The 16,793-nt window shown below is 38.0% G+C and overlaps 1 protein-coding gene across 1 annotated transcript in view; it reads left to right on the top strand.

The window, feature by feature from the left end:
• STXBP5L (syntaxin binding protein 5L) overlaps positions 1-16,793 on the top strand; it is a 187,780-nt gene that overhangs the window by 36,425 nt on the left and 134,562 nt on the right.

The raw sequence follows: 16,793 nt of genomic DNA, 5'->3' as shown, positions 1-16,793 counted from the left end.
GGCTTTTCCTCCTCAGAGATGTAGCCATTGTGTGTTTCTTATTCTTCCTTTGTGTGTGACCTATCAGATTGAAGTGGTTTGTGGAGAGGAAAAGCATTCCCAAGACAAAATACTAGGAGCCACACTAGAAGGATTTTGATGCAGTTTTATTTTTAGAAATCCACATCAGAAAGCCATTTAAGGCAATGATTTTTTGACTTGTGACCATGGACAAATGTCACGTTTTTTCATATCAAGTTGGAAAATACATCTACATGTTTATCTGTAATCATTCCCATCTCAGAATGGGATCATATACTTCCTAGAAATCTTGAGGGTTTGTGCCTTTATGAATTCTTGGGTTGCAGATGAGGCTGATTATTTCATCTTCCTTCAGGATGTCTCCTGCCCAGGCTAGGAACAATGTGGGTATCTGGAAATGGTGGATCTGTGCTATGTCCTTGAACTGGTTAAGGAAGAGCAGTGCTGCAACTCCTGGAACTTTTCACTGCCACTTTATCTCTTTAAATTTCTCTACTTGCTTCTTCTTATCCTTTTTTTTACTCCTTTGCTTTGAGGGGAAGGTTAGAAATGATGTCTTTCTAGCAGCTCTACAGGGAAGGCCAGAAAAAAGTATAAAAATCATGAAATTGTTTCACTTTAGTAGGTTCCTAAGTAGGCAGATCCACTTCTTTTGTCCTGTAATTGGATTCCCCTTACAATGCCTATTTTGTAATCCAGGATCAAAATAACTTGAGCAATTTTGAAATGTAATCCAGCACATACTATGCTACATGGTTATTGAAATTCTAAAATGTTCTTCTAGATATCTACTTGATAAACCTGATACAAATTTGGAATTCCAGTTGTTTGTGTTTACTTAAATTGAAACTTGTGGAAGAAACCAAAACCTTGCAGCAAAAAATGTGTTCTCCTCTTTGCTGCTTTAATGTGTTCAGAGCCAACTCTCACATTAAATAAAATTTGGTTTGAACTAAACACTTCAAGATATGTTTTGCTTTTAAGGTTATTCACCCATTAAAACTCATACAAGTGGTTATAAATTTTCCTAGAGCTTCAGTTTTCTCCCCATCTTCCATGAGTGCAATGAAAGCTTTGCTTGAAGTTTTACTCTGTTGATGGGTTGAATGACTGGAAGTCCCTTTGTTGAAACACCAAAAACCCTTTCTTTCTGTGCTGATGCAAACAGTGCAAGAAATAAGAAAAAATAAAAGACTATTTTCTCTGTCTGCATACACTTCCTTTAGACAAGGTATTAATTTACAGTATTTTCCTTTGTAAAATGACACTAGAAATAGGGAATAAAATTAAGATAGAATCATTTGCTGGTTGCTTTTGCTTGCTGCCATTTTGGTTTTAGTATACACTGAGATTTGCATTACAGTTTCACTTCCCATTGTCAGAAAGTAATTTAATCTTACGGTAGTTTCAAGATCTCCAGAAACAAAGCTAAATTAGAAACAAAACTGCCAAAGGGATGTTAAATATACAAAAGAAAGTAGTGGGGAAAGCCACTGAAATATTGTAGAGTCTAGCAATGTTTTCTGGATAGCTTGTGTTAGGTTCCTGATCTATTTAGGTAGATAAGAATGGCTTGATATGTTTCTCTGAATTAACAAACTCAAGGTAATTTAACTTTTTTTTTTAATAATGAACACACAGAGAAAATTAGCCATTTTCTCTTTCTCTCTTTTTTTCTTAAATCCATTCCTTTATATGAGCAGTTAAGGACTAAAAATTGTAAAAAGTTGGAATATTTACTTAAGGTTGTCTCAACAGGTGCAGGTGCTCAGCTGATTTAAACTAATCTCTGTGTGTTCTTGCTCTGAGGACTGCTCCCATTCAGTACCATCCACCACCAGCCAGCACTGCCATCTCCCCCTCTTGCTGCCTGGTGAGCCAGATCTGGGAGCTGGGAAATTCAGTCTAGGGGGAAGGAGTTGTTTTGTCTTTTTCTGTGTAGCTGCTTTTCAGCGCAAATGCCTCCCTGTTGTGCTTGTGTGGCAGTGGAATGAGCCATGCTGTCAGCACAGGGAAGATCAGACTGCTCAGCCAAAGGCAGGAGTGAGAGAGTCCAGAGATCACTTTGGTCAGTGCTCTGGGCTTAAATTTGTTTAGACCAATCATGGAAACACACCACAGCATTTCCCCCTTTGCTGTTTAAGAGTTGATGTTATGGGTGATCTGAAGGTATTAACTAGATTGATTTTCAATTTGTCAGTCATCTTTGCAAGCATCAAAAAGATGAACGAGGCAGAGCAGAAAGATCAGACGAACAAACTGGACTGAGTGAGGTCACAGAGCTCCAGGTACAATAACATGTTCCAGAAGTTATTGTATAGTGCAATTACATAACTAACAGTCTGGATTTTATCAACATGTCTGTTCATCACTGAAAACTGTAGAATGGCTATTTTTAATCAAAATTTCCACAAATAGGGCTTTGTCTCAACAATTTTTTTTCTTGTTTCAGAAGGCTATCTGTACAAGTAGCGCAGAATTCCAAATGGCTTTTTGCCATCATCTTCAAAAGGGTGATGTCTGCACAAGTTAATGAGTTGATTCATTTTAAATATAAATGTATTATACTATAGTTGTAAGATTTCACTTCCCCATTCACATGTTTTGGGAAAATGTGCATTTCCTGTCTTTGAAAGTTATTTATATAAATACTTGTAATCACATTTTTGCTTTATAATACTGTCAGGTAATACAGGTAGTCCAAAAATTCCCAAATAACTTTTAATCCATAATTTTAATATTTGCCTGATTTTCTGATTTTCATTCTTTACCTCTTCACCCCTTCATTTCCCAGCGCTTTGAGGAGTTGGTGTTGAACCATGAACATTTTACACTCTGCTAGCAGAAGTGAAGTACTGTTGACATCATTTCTGAATCCATTAAAAGCAGGTTCCCACAGGGCAAATATTGCATGTGTACAAATTGTTTACAGCTTCTGTGTGGTCAGTGATGATAATAATCATAGAAAAAACGGTCCTGGGAATTGCAGAGATTTGCTGTTTAATTTTGACAGTGCATTGGTTTTTGGCTGCTGCATGATCTTTATGCTTGAAATATGCTATAGAAATATAAAGGGCAGTTCTAAAAAATTACCATGAGTGGCTGAGAAAGATGCTCTTTAGAATGAAATATAATGATATATAGCATTCAAGCAAACTGTTTTTTCACATGTCAACCTTTTCCTTATTCTGTTTAGCTAATTTTGTCAGATCTTACTGTATTACTGATAGCTTGTCATGGAAGAGCTCAGTGTTATGACTCTGACTTTGCTCTGTTTTCCTTTTCTTTCACTGTACTCCATCTCTAAGTGAACTCTTTCCTTTTCTGAGTATGATGTTATTCGTAACAGTTGCTGAGTGGCTGAGTTTAAAAATGTTTTAGAATATGTCCTTTGATTGTGTGTTCCTTTCTTTTCCATGTTGCAGTCATTATTGGTGATGGAAATATTTTACATATATATATGTCTGTATTTCAATCAAAGTACTTTTTTGAATTTATATAAAAATATGTTTGATCAATCAGACATAATTTTAGTTTAACAAGGGTTAGAAATAAATTTGCATCTAACAGCTGTACAATATACAGGTACATTAAGCAAAACAATATACATGGGAAAATACACATGGAATGGAGCAAGTACTATGAGTCTTTTAACTTCAGAATTGGCCTAAATTCAAAAATGCTGTATCTTGAAGCAATGTTCAAGTTTTGTTTCATAAGCACTAAAAGGTTCCTGAGCTCAAATAGTCAAAAGAGATTACATTACCTAAGTTATGCATATGTTGTATGCTTCAAGTGACAGTGCCAGGGAACTCACTGAGTACATGCCCTTGTATCCTCAGAACATGGGATGTGTGTAGCTAAGGGAGCACTTTAGTGTTGCACAAGCAGGAAGGATCTTAGCCCATTTGTTTGCTGTATGTTGCCCTCTGGTCTGTAAAGATAAAAGAGATATATGGGGGTGAATCAGGACTTGTTCAGGATAGACATCTGTCATACTTCAGAATTTTGCCGGAGTCAGTGCAAATTTTGGCAGTCTATACTTCTCTTTAAATGCTTGAGCAATCTACATAGTTCCCCCCCTAACCTTTTGCAGACAGAAGAGGATTCCACATCCTCAGGTTCTTAAACAATTCTTTTTAACATTCATAGAAGCAAATCCTTCAGATTTTTTTCCTAACCTCTAGAGGCAGAGCATTCTTATCTTGCCATTTTTTATTATAGTTCATCTTGCTTTTCATCATTCTACAGGATTTAAGTAAAGCAAAGATTTTAGTTAGCTGAACTAACTAAAAATCTAATTAAATTCTGGCTCAGGATTTTATGAACAAGATCATATTTTGCACCTGATTATTTCTTGTCTTTTTTTTCCCCCTGATCACTACTAATTACAGAGTCTCTTCACCTCTTTAAATTTTCTTTAACTAATTTTTTTCACCTTTAAGTGTGAGTAGAGTAACTCAGAGGATGTATGGGCCAATGAAAATGGTGTCCATCTGAGGAAATGCTTGTTGAACTCCCAGGGATGGCATATCTTGCTTCAAAACTACTCATGTCTCTGTTTTCTGAGATCTCACCCAGCATAGCACTTGAATGGGGTCCATTAAGGGACTCTGATCCTTTTGTTTCCTTTTCCTTTGTTGCTTCAAAACCTCTTAAATATGTAAGATCTGTGTCTCAGCCCTACAGCACAATATTTTTGTAACACATGACAAAGGATGTGTCTTTCAAGCTCCAGTGTGTGATAGGAATGTATGCAGTGATATTTGAGGATGAAAAACCTTTGGAGATAGAGCTGGAAGACTGTATAGGGAAGAAGAACCCAAACCAGGCACAACATTTTCACATTGTATATGGAGAGTGCTGCATGGAATATTCCTCCTTCTGCATAACTCCTGGGTTAGGTCAGAGTGAGCTAAATGCATCTCTTCAAAGCAGCCTGGAAGCTGAGTAACAGTTACATCACATGGATAATCATGGAATCTGCTCCTCACTTTGCTCCTGGGAATTGTTTTACTTAGCAAAGTAGATGCAGTAGTCTGCCTTCCAACTGCTCCTTACAGTCTGGACTGGTTCCACATTCATCTATTGCATTTTTATTCCCTTGGATTTAAACACCAGACAGAAATGCATTTTATGACAGTTGTCAAATCAGGCAGTCTGGCTACTTAAAGGTACCTACTGAATTAACCAGGAGCTGTGGCAACTGTGGCAAAGCCACTGAGGTCTTTTTCTGGAACCAGGCACCATAGTTAAAAACTGTGTTCATGGCTTGTCAGCCAGCTGCTGTTGTCCAGCATGAATGTTTTATTTTTCAAGCATTAAATCACTAAAGACACCAATACAGTAACATGAAATATTATGCAAGATATCTGTTACGCATATATTTAATGATCTTTGCTACTCTTCCTGTCTTCCCACATTGTCAGTGAAGTATCATAGTAACAAATGAATATGTGATATTTATTAATTTCTTATTACCTTGTAAGTAAGACATAAATCTTGATGTGAAGACATAAAGTGCACAATTCACCCTTTTTTACTTATTTCTTAAATCTGTAAAAAAAATACCTTCTTTTTTTGAGTTTAACTTTCAGGTATTGCCTATTATTATGGCTTTCTCAGATTACAGAACTCTTTGGTAGGCTTTTTTGTTTGTTTGGGCTCTTTTATGTTTGGCTTTGGTTTTGGTTTGGTTGGGTTTTTTGGTTTTGGTTGGGTTTTTTTTTGTTTTTTGGGTTTTTTTGTTTTGTTTGTTTTGTTTTGGTTTGGTTTTGTTTTTTTAATTTTTATAGACAATAAGCAAATCATGCCCTCCATGTCAGTGTTTTGTGTGACCATGGAATTTTGGGGACTGGAACGAGGCCGTAGAAAGCCTCATAGGAATGTTTTTCTCTGAACCAAGGAAGGGCATCCATCATCATGGTTTCATCATCATGCAAGATTCTTGTGTGAATGTAGCATCATAAGTGTTCTGTGGCTCAGTGCACAAAGGGGGGATGTGTAGTCTGCACTGTTGAACAGGGCTTAGTGTTGACATCTTTAAAGCATCATTCATCCCTTTCTAACTTACAAATGCCTGTTGGAACAGAAACACAATAATGCAAGAACCACATAACAAAAACCTGTAACCTGCGTTATGTGAAAGATAAAATTATCCCCTTTTGCCTTAATAGCTTGATATAGATCAGTTTCTTCTTAATGTAATCATTAACAAATCATCACACACAAATTAGGAAGGCCATTGCATTTTCCAGTAATTTGTTCATATGGCTTTTGAAGATGCTCCAGAGGTCCTACTAGCAAGTAATTTAATTAGGTGAAACTATTTCCTTTGCTGTTTCCAAGCAAGATATTATCAAATTTAATAGCACCAAAAATATGCTCCATAACTTGATATATAAAAATTACCATGCTTTAAACTGAAGCTGAATTATTTTTGCTCCTGGTTTCAGAGTGGCTTTTTGAAATTCTGTTTAGACCTTTTGTTTTTCTGTAGCTCAGAGTTTAAAACTAGTATCATTCCTTGAGGTTCTTAGATTCTAAGAGTGAAAGCTATCACACAGTTGCTGAGTGCAAACTTGTAGGCATGCTGCAATAAATCAGGGCATTGCTTAGAATTATCCTGACTCAAGGGAACATTTAAAGGTTCTCTCAATGAGTTTATGTACAATGAATTGACCATTGTTCATATACCTGTTACCTAATGGCAATATTATATCCAGTAAAGGATTTAAGTTAGGGAGACTGGCAGGATAGTTTTTTATTCTTATAGGAAGAACAGAACATAATTCAGGAAGCAATGTATTTAAAATAAAACATTGTCATGCTTGTCTTTGCCACTGTAATTTTAACTCTTTTATTTGAAAATACTCTAGAGGTGGTCTTTAATTGCCTGAATGCACAATATTTTTTCTGCAGGATCCTTAATGCCATTAAACTTAGCTAATGGATTTGTTTGGGATAAGCTGTCCGTTCAGTGGTTCTACAAACATCATTTGCGTTCTTGCCTCAATAATAGTTACTGTCCTGTGTTCAGTTGTGAAGAATACACTCGTAGGGTTTTTTTTCACATTTCTTTTTAAACAGTTTGTTGCTGTCAGAACAAGCTTGCTGTTACTGTAGTGCTGCCAAATGGATTCCAAGATATGGGTCTGGCATCCATATTGTCCTGCAGCCCAAAATATCTTGGAGGAGTTACTGCTGTTTTCTGTTTGAATAGTCTTAACTAGCAATAGGTTCTGGATGAGCTTTGAACATATTAAAAGAGGAGATAAGAGGGGCATTGCTGATATCTATTGAGGAATAAAGAGTGCAGCAATCAGCTATGTTCAAACCAGCATGTTCTGGCCAGTAGCCTCCTACCCACCAAGGAGCAAGGGAAGCTTGTAACTTCACTTGCATACCATTCATGACCCAGTTTGATCTCCCAAGCAATTATACTCCACGGTGCCAGCAGAGAAAATGAGGAGAGGGTTTATGCAGGGAAGCACAGCAGCAGTAATTTAGACTGGTAGCCAAGCACAGCTATAAAAGAAACCCTAACCCAGACTTTTGGGAGAGTGGTAATCTTAATTACTCAGGTATCTCTGAGTTCTTATCCTGTTCTATTTGTCTTTTTTAATTCAATAGATTTTGTTTGCTTAAATATCTTTGATTGCCACTTCACCACCCTGACACCTCCAGTGAGTAGTGAACATTGCTCCCATTCATAAGTTTCTGGCCAGGACATTACACTAATGTTCTAATGTAAAAAGATAGAAGGAAAAAAAAAAAAAGTTGATCACTGTGTATTTGTTTGAGGCATATTCTTAGAAGCCCTGGTAGCACAACTCCTTCATCACTCCAGGAGCTAAGAGGAAGCCACTATCAAGATTTGTACATAAATTAATATTCTTGACTCAAGCATCCTCAAAGATCAGTGTTTGTAAGGATATGGTATGTGGCATCATGTGCTGTATATCCTCCAGTCTGTTCCATGCAGAAACACCATAAATTCAAAATTCTGCAATTTGAATTTCAAAGTGTACAGTTACATGTGCAAAAGGCAACCTGGTATAATATTGTGTAAGGGTGACATTAACATTTAGATACTCATTTATTGAAAGTGCTATCCTAAAAGAATGAGAAGGAAAAAAAAATATTCAAGTGGAAAGAGTAGCAGAATAGAACTAGCAAAGCTATTTAGAAATATCTTCACATCGCTGGAATGTGAGGATAAATCATCATTTTGGAAAGGTATGTGGATGAAATTTAAAATGGATATTTACAGTTTTACAAATTATAGCATTTCATGTTTCTTTTCAAAGCAGGAAATTGTTATCCCCGATCTTTCTCCTCAAATAAGAGAAATAAGAAAGGACAATGACAGTTCCAAAGATAGGCAGGATGATTAAAACCCACTGACTTATGCTTTATATAAATGCAGAAATGGCAAATGGGCATTTTTTGACTGCAATAAACTGCCTGAATTATTAAATAGCTGAGGAATGAAAATGAGCAGAATTTTGGCAGGCATCTTAAAAATCTCATGCAGAGTTTGCCTTTTCCTTAATTGCTGCTCTTTCTAAGGGAAAAATGCATAGATTGTAATAATTTGTTTCATCTTTTTAGGTTATCTCATTGTTATTATTAAAATGAGCTCTCAAAATACAACATTCCAAGAATCCAAAAATCTGTGGATTGGTCTGCCCGTTTCTGCTTTCATAAATAAACTAGAAATCAAGAAGGCACAAATTCTCATTTCTCTTCTTCCTTTGATTTGTTATTACCATTTTCTTACACTCTACAGTCAGTCCTTAGCTTGCTGTTCATATTTAATTACCCTCTCTCAAAGGTAGAATTGTTGGGGCTTAAAATGTCCGCCCACAGTTGTGTTGGAATGTTGAATCCTTTTGCACACCAGCAACAGAGAAGGGTTTACAAATGATGTTTCACCTTTTGTTCACATCACCATGGTGAGTACACAGCAGGTACTCTCCCCAACACAAGTGGGATGCTGCACTGTAGTGGGACAGAACAGGTATTTGGTAGTGTTGGAGAAAAGCATGAAAAAGGAGCCTTGAAAGTCTAGAAAATTAAGATGCCACTTCTGAATAGTTTTATTTTTTTACTGCTTCAAAATGAAAGCAAATGAAATGTGAACAGATCTTCTCTCCTACATGCGTGGCATATGCAATTAGACATTATAGATTTACGTCTAGCATAAATATAGTCAGCTTTGTTCATGATATCTTTGCTTTCCAACTTAAAAAAAAAACCCAACAACATTCTATTTGCTAACCTGTGGACATTTTACCTGAATAAGAATTTTATGCACTTTTTCTGTTTACATCAGTAAAATTACCAATAAGAAATATGGATTAGGATTAAATTCAGGGAACTTGGATTCGTCTTAGCATACATACTTTTTGCAAACTGAGTTATATCAGTATGTCATTTAGAGGTATTTGGTCTATAAACCATTATTACTGCAAACACTGAGTTCACACTGTTTCTGACTACAGAAATTCTTAGATCAGTAGACAAAGAAAACTGAACTTGCTTAACTCTAAAAAATCAGATTGCTTTTTAAATTGTCTAGGAACATAACTTGAAGTGTACCATTTTAGGCTTATAATTTGAGAGTTGGGGCAATTCTTGCTTTTTCTGGTCTTACAAAGGACAAAAAAGACATAAATGCTTCCACAAGGATTAGTTTGTGTTGATGCTATTGATCTGGTTCCTCTTGTGACCAAAGGTCATGCTGACTGCTAAAAAGAGAAAGTGGCTAAGCAAAAGACCACTGACTTAGAGGGAGGTTGTTAGTAAAGGTGGTTCAGTAAATATTGTCCTTTTAGCTGCAAGCTGAGCTGCCATTTCTGCAGAAATTGTTGTTTCTATTTTATTTCACTGAGTTCAAAAGGCCAATTCTGAGTGCTGAACCAAACAATGGGAATAATGTAAGGTTTAGGAGAAGTCCAGAATTCCAGTATAGAAGGGATATTCTGTCAATTGAAGGGATGCCATCCCAGCAGACCTGGGCAAGCTAGAGAAGTGGGCCCATGAGAACCCTGTGAAGTTCTAAAAGGTCCAAGTGCAACTTGCTGCACCTCAGTGAGGGCAAGCCTAGACCTGAGCACAGACTGGGACATGAACTCATTGAGAGCAGCACTGCTGAGAAGGACGTGGGGGTTCTGGTGGATGTTAAAATGGGTCCAGAGGAAGTCACAAAGATGATCAGGTGACTGGAGTATTCTCATATCAGGAGAGGCTGAGATAGCTGGGGTTGTTCCTAGAGGAGAGAAGGCTCTCTGGAGCCTTTTTTATATCAACTTTCCAGTATGTAAAGGGGCTTATAAAATAGAGGGAGAGTGAGTTTGTACACAGACAGGCTGTGGTAGAATAAGGAAGAATAATATTAAACTAAACCAGAGGAGATTTAGATTAGATACTAGGAAGAAATCCTTTACTGTGAGGGTGGTGAGGCACTGGCACAGGTTGCCCAGAGATGTTGTGGATGCCCCATCCCTGGAAGTGTTCAAGGCTAGGTTGGGCATGGCTTTGAGCAACTTTTCTATTGAAAGGTGTCCCTGCCCATGGCAGGGGTCTTGGAACTAGATAACCTTTAAGGTCTCTTCCAACCCAAGGCATTTTTGGATTGACTCTATGGTTTATATGTAAGTCTAAGTGCAAGTGTGGAGATATAGGTATATTTATCTACATACACATATATATATATGTATGTAATCCAAAGGCTGGCTTTTAATTCTAAGGGTTTGGCACCATTTGAAAAGGAATTAAGAAGGTATAAAGTGAGATAAGCTTCATTCAAACCTTGTGTTAGTTTATGGGGTGGGATCTGAAAACCAGAACAAGGACAATGAAACTGACATTGTCAGTTTTCTTGAGGCTGTCTACACAGTTCAGTTTCATTATTTTCACATGTTGCAAGGGGGAAAAAAAAGCACTAGGCAATTCTTGCTATCTTTTGATAAATAAACTACTGTGCATTCTTGGATTTCTTAGAAGTCTTTTAACTTTCTTTGTCCTCCTTTAGGATTTTCTGATGTCTTGTCTTTGTAATTCCATGTTGTTTCTAAGGTCTCAAGCATGTAAATGGAAGAGTTTTCACTGTAAAATTCTTCTTCATGCTAGCAACATATATGTAAATATCAGTCTGACATAGGGAGTCAGTAGTTCAGAAACAGAATTTCATAGACCAGATATCGTTTATTTCTTACTGGGTTTCTTTTCATTTTTGATTAGCATTCTGGTCACTCTTCTTTTAGCTGGTTCAGGAGAACACACACACGCTGACTATATAGTTAGTTACTTTCATGTTACCCCCATCCTTTCAGATGTTTGGCTTGCCTCTTTTTTAAAAAAAAGTTTCTTGTATTTTTTCAGTATTTTCTGAGGTCCACCTTTTGCCAGAATTTGTATTATTGGTTTTCCCTCATGTTTATGAGATCTTTGTTCATTGTGGATGAGAGGTGACCATATCAGCACTGTAGAGCCAGTTTAATAGTATCAGTTCTGGTAAAAGCTGAGTCTCCAGAGCTGTAAAAGTGGTCTCTGAAAAATCCAATGACTGCTGCATCTGCAGAGAAGCAGCACTGAAAACTTACTGCAGGGTGAGTCAGATTAAACACAATGAAAGAACATTTTAGCAATTTCTAGGGTTTTGCAATTATTGAGAGTGACATTGACATTTTTCAGAGTAAACTCTGTCTCTGGAGATTGCCTATACAAGCATTATGCATTGTGCAGCCTCACTTAAGCTATCTGGAAGCTTTAAATGTTCCATGGTCTTCATTTGTCCTCTGTAAAAGAATAAATGTGACTGAGGCTGTGTCTTCACTCGCTGAGCAGACGTTGACTATGTGCCAAATGTAGCAGTGAACAAGTTTGCTTACCTGGAGACTTTTTTCCAAGCTGTATGGCATTTAATTTTATTTTCTAGAACTTTATAAACAACATCTTCCTAACAGCAACCCATAAGAAACTGAAATGGGGAGATGGAGGGTCAAGGATGCTACCTGTTTTGGAGGAGCCAGTTCTGTGAGATCTCATCAGCTCTGCTTACACTTGACTCCTAGAGAGAGTCACAGTGCAAGACTGACAAAGCAGGATGAGAAAGTGGGGAGTGTGCAGGAAGGGCTCTAATTCTGGCAGAATTAGAAGTGCATGGGCTTATGGCTGAAGGATGGAGCATGCAGGTGCTTAGGCTCATAAATTGGCTAGGAGAAAGGATGGGGTATCTTTCACAGTTAAATGGAGAATTTTGGAATGTGCCTCATAAAGAATAAAAGTATTGCATATTTATGTTATCAATGCAGCATTCTTCAGATTGGAGGCAGATGTACAGACCCTAATGGACATGAATGGCCTTAAATAGTGTAAAGTGAAAGACATTTTTCATTAACAGCTCAGAGATGTGTAGTTCATTGATTTTAAATATATTCAAAAATCAGTTTATGTTTGTATATATAGTACTATTCTAACACTACTGAAAAGACAACCCACATCACAAGCATTAGTACATGACTTTTAGATCTGGGTTAGGTAAGGTTCATGATCACCAATATTCCCTCAGCCTAGAGCTGCAGAAAAATACTACAGCTTGACATTTGCATAGTTAGTCAGGCTTATGTTTTTAGGGAGGCCAGGCCTAAAGTGAAACTAGAATATTTTCTGTAGCTTCTCAGTATGTTACCTTGCTTTGCCCTGCAGAGTGCAAATGTCTGAATATTCTTGTTTTCCTCTTCTGTCTCCTACATTATTCCCACTTCTCTTTTAGGAATCCATGGAAGTTTTCACATAGTGTCAGAATAGCTTGTGTTTAATGATTTCTTTTTCATTCTGAAGAAATAAGCACAGTGAGCTATTTTACCAAAACTGAAATAAAGATAAACTGCATGTTGATAGTGAAAGATAAATTGCACCCTTTGCTAATTTAATAAGAAGTATTTATTCAGTTACAGAACCACATTAAGATTTTCTGATTATATAAATTACAAGATAGTCCACATTTTAATGTACAAATAGCAATAGTAGCAACCATTTAAAATTTGCAACTAATTAACTTATAAATTATTACTGTAGACTGAACTATAAAAGATTACAGCTCTTATGCAGCAATAAACAATCACTGTATTTTCCTTTTATAGATTTACATTTCTTTTATTAAAATGGCCTTGAATTTTCAAAATATTACTGGTTTTACTGCCTTATTGATGTAGCATATTGTGTATGCTATGTATATTGTGTATAATTTTCATATGTCAGATGTTGTTCTTCTGATGTTGGTACCTCCCAAATACCTCAAAGGGAATATGCTTTTCATGGGAATCTGGCCACAAACCATTTGTCACTGAAAACTGGAATTTCTAACATATATATTTGGTACATACACATAAGTATGTAATTGTATTTTGTTTATGCATATGTATTGTATTTATATTTGTGTGTGTAGATATATATAGATCTATACACATATAAGCTGTAATGACCAAGAGTGTTCTGCATATTGAGTAAGACAGATGTCTTGATAGATCGAAAGCTATACGTATGTAAGGATGATTCAAAATAAATAGTTATCTGTAGAATCTGAGGAAATCTCTTGGTTTACCTCCAGATACATAATCTGTGAAGAATAGAAGATAATTTTCTGTAAAAAAAAAATTCAGCCAGTTGAAAAAAAACCTCAAAACATGGAGGTCAGGAAAAAAATTCCTAGTTTTTAGTAATATTAAATAGGTATCTAAGATGCTTTTTGAGGATAAGTATATTTAGTTAAACTGAGTCTTTCTGAGTCTAGGAAATAAAGATATCAAAATAGTGCAGTAATTATGTATATCATGCTTTAACTCATATTTATGCATGCCAGATATTGTCATTTTATAATTATATCAAGCTGTCTGCAGAGCTTTACTTCATCACTTTTTGTTAAAGCCAAGGAAAAGAATAAATCACTATATATCAGTACATTTTTTAAAACAGCTTATTAATCATGGGACTAATGCCATAAAAATATCATGTGACAACAAAAATAACTGTTGGAAAGACTTATTGCATGACATAAGTGAAAATATTAAAAATATCCCATATGCTTCCCGAAGTTATTTTCAGATGCCAAATGACAAAATCATGAATTATCTGGGTCAGTTGAAAGAGAGGTCTTCCATTTGCCTTATGGTGGCTTGTCATGGTTTGACACTGGCACAATGCCAGTGCCCCCATGAAGATACCTTCTCCCTGGTTTCTGCTGTGAGATGTGACCAGGAATAAGCAAAGCAGGCTCCTACTTAGGGAAAAAGAACCAGAACTTTATTAACTACTCTACAACTACAGATAAAAAGGAACACACACAGGAACACACACACAGGGAAAATGAAAACTTCACAAGTGCATTTCCTCCTCCCCCCACCAAATTTCCAACACAATACATTTGGTTCCTCAAATCACCAACTCTCGGTCTAGCACCACCTTTTAGACAATCAATCCTCAGTTCATCAAGAGGAGAGGAGTCCTTCTTGTGCCATGGGCTTCCCCTGGAAACACAGCTGAAGCCTTGTGTGTTCTTGTGTCACTCGTGGCACCGCCCAGAGTACATCTGCCGTCGTGACTTCTTCCTTTCCATGTCCAGTGCTCTCACCACTGAACACGGACCAGAACTGCTTCTAGGGTTGTCTTTTAAGGATGCTCTGTCCCGATCCAAAAAAAGACACAGTCTCTCCTTTGGGACACCTGTCCCCCCCATATTTTTTCACCCCCTGGGGCCGAGGGGCACCAACACTGAACCCTCTTGGTTCTGTGGCCATTGCCTCCCCCTAGAATGCAGTCTCTGTATCACAAGGAACATGGTTCTGTCCATGGCTATACAAAAAGAGTCCAGCAAAAGCCACTCCATCATCTCTTCCCACTAGGATTCTTCTCTATTCTTTTACTATCTCTCACTCGCCCAGACCTCTCTCACACTGGCCCATTTCTTTCTTCATTTTCCACTCTATCTTCCAGGAGAGGTCAATGATCTGCAAAGTTCTCATTCTCCAAAAAGGGGTTAAAAGCTCCTACAAGCGGCCGGCTGAACCCCCCCCTCTTCTCCGTCCCAGCCGTGCTGCCGGCGCAGGCCCATGTTTATCAAGTCTCAAGGTTACAGTCCCAGGCAGCGGCTCGCTCTCTCTCTCTCTCTCTGTGTCTCTCGGGGGGGGCTGCCCGATGGCTCCCGGTGTCTCTCTCTTTCTCTCTTCCACCCTTCCACCCCGGGGCTCAGGCCTACCTCTCTCGGCCTCATGGTTTTCCCCTCCCCCTGCCCAGCCAGCAGCTGGGCCGGGGGAGAGACCCGAACTCTTTCCCGCCGGAAACCCAAGAGGACCCTCCCAGGGGAGAGCTCTGCTTTTAACTCCGTGTTCTCAGAGGCGTGTCCATGTCTCAATGGTCAGGTTAAATGCCAATATTAAAGTCTGAATATCCATTGGCCAAAAACACAGCATCTCAAAAAACACATTTCCTGTCAAACCACCACATGGCTCCATCTTCACTCCTTGCTGGCTGGCTGGATCTCTAGGGCAAAGCTGATATCCCTGGTTTGCTGTCAAATCCTCTCAGCCATGGGAAGTTTCCAGTTGTGGAGGAGGGAAGAGTAAGGAGTAGAAAACAACATTCCTGGGAGCTTGGTGTGCAGGCAGCTCTGGGGGAAGACAAAACATGAGACCTTTTGTAAGTGCCAAAGAGGAGCCATCCCGGGGTGATGTGCCCCTTTGCAGGTGTGCAGTGTGGAGGTTTCTTGTTAACTCGTTTTTGGAGCAGCCTCACCCCCAACATGCCTGAGTTTTTATCCTTCCCCATGTTTTGTGCCCTGATGAGAGCTCATGTCAGTGATCCCGAGCCCTTGGGGAACTCTGGAGGTTGCCCACTTGGGGGAAAAGAAGGAGGTAGCTCTTCTGAAATGTGTGATCATGGCAGGGCCAAGGGGCAATGTTTCTTCTGTGATCAGGATGGGAAATGTGCAGGAAGCTCGGGGGCAAGGCTGTGTTGTGTTCTCTTCCTCCACTCTGGGGAAATGCCTGAAGCAGTGCTTTGTGCTTTCCACAAATGTAAGCCTCTCTTTACTGCTGTCTTAGGGTAGCTTTGCATAATTCAGTAGATCTTCTCTTCCCACTCAGTGGCCACCTCCTTTTGCTCCCTTATCTTCTTGCTTTAGGCAAATGTGGCCTGAAGGATTGGAAGAACTGCTGCTCTTCCTTATCTTTTGTGATTACAAAATTCTCTGCAGGCTTGTCCTGAGTTCCCTACAGTTTCAGGCTTTTAAACAAATTAGTCTTAGTCTCACAGTCTTTGTCACCAAGCAGAGTCTTCACAGATTGTGTCAATTTTTCCTTCAGTGACCTTTTTATTATGCACTTGTGGAACAGATTCTGGATCAGACTCTGTATCAGACATCAGAACTTGGGAGACTAATTTAAGTATGAGATGACAAGCTTTCCTGTTTGTGTCATTTCAAATGTATTTTTTCATAAGCTATTTAAAAGGCTAGTTATTGGGTTAAGAGTGTTTTAGTCTGAAAAAGTGATTTTTCCTCATTACACAGTCTTTTCTGCTTAAAAAAACAAACACAACAGCCAATGTTGTGGAATGTATGCTCTGAAAAATGTTTTTCAGTCTCTTCTGACTTCTATATTTGTGTTGGTCAACAACCAAATGACATTAACCTGCAGAATACTAGTATGCTTTCATGCTCTATGAGAGGTGATGATAATTCAGATTAAAAAAAATACCAGGAAATCTTG

The sequence above is a fragment of the Molothrus ater genome, chromosome 2, assembly GCF_012460135.2.
Source record: "Molothrus ater isolate BHLD 08-10-18 breed brown headed cowbird chromosome 2, BPBGC_Mater_1.1, whole genome shotgun sequence".
Lineage (NCBI taxonomy): Eukaryota > Metazoa > Chordata > Aves > Passeriformes > Icteridae > Molothrus > Molothrus ater.
Note: the sequence above shows the minus strand (reverse complement) of the source record. Positions and strands in the feature narration are given on the sequence as shown.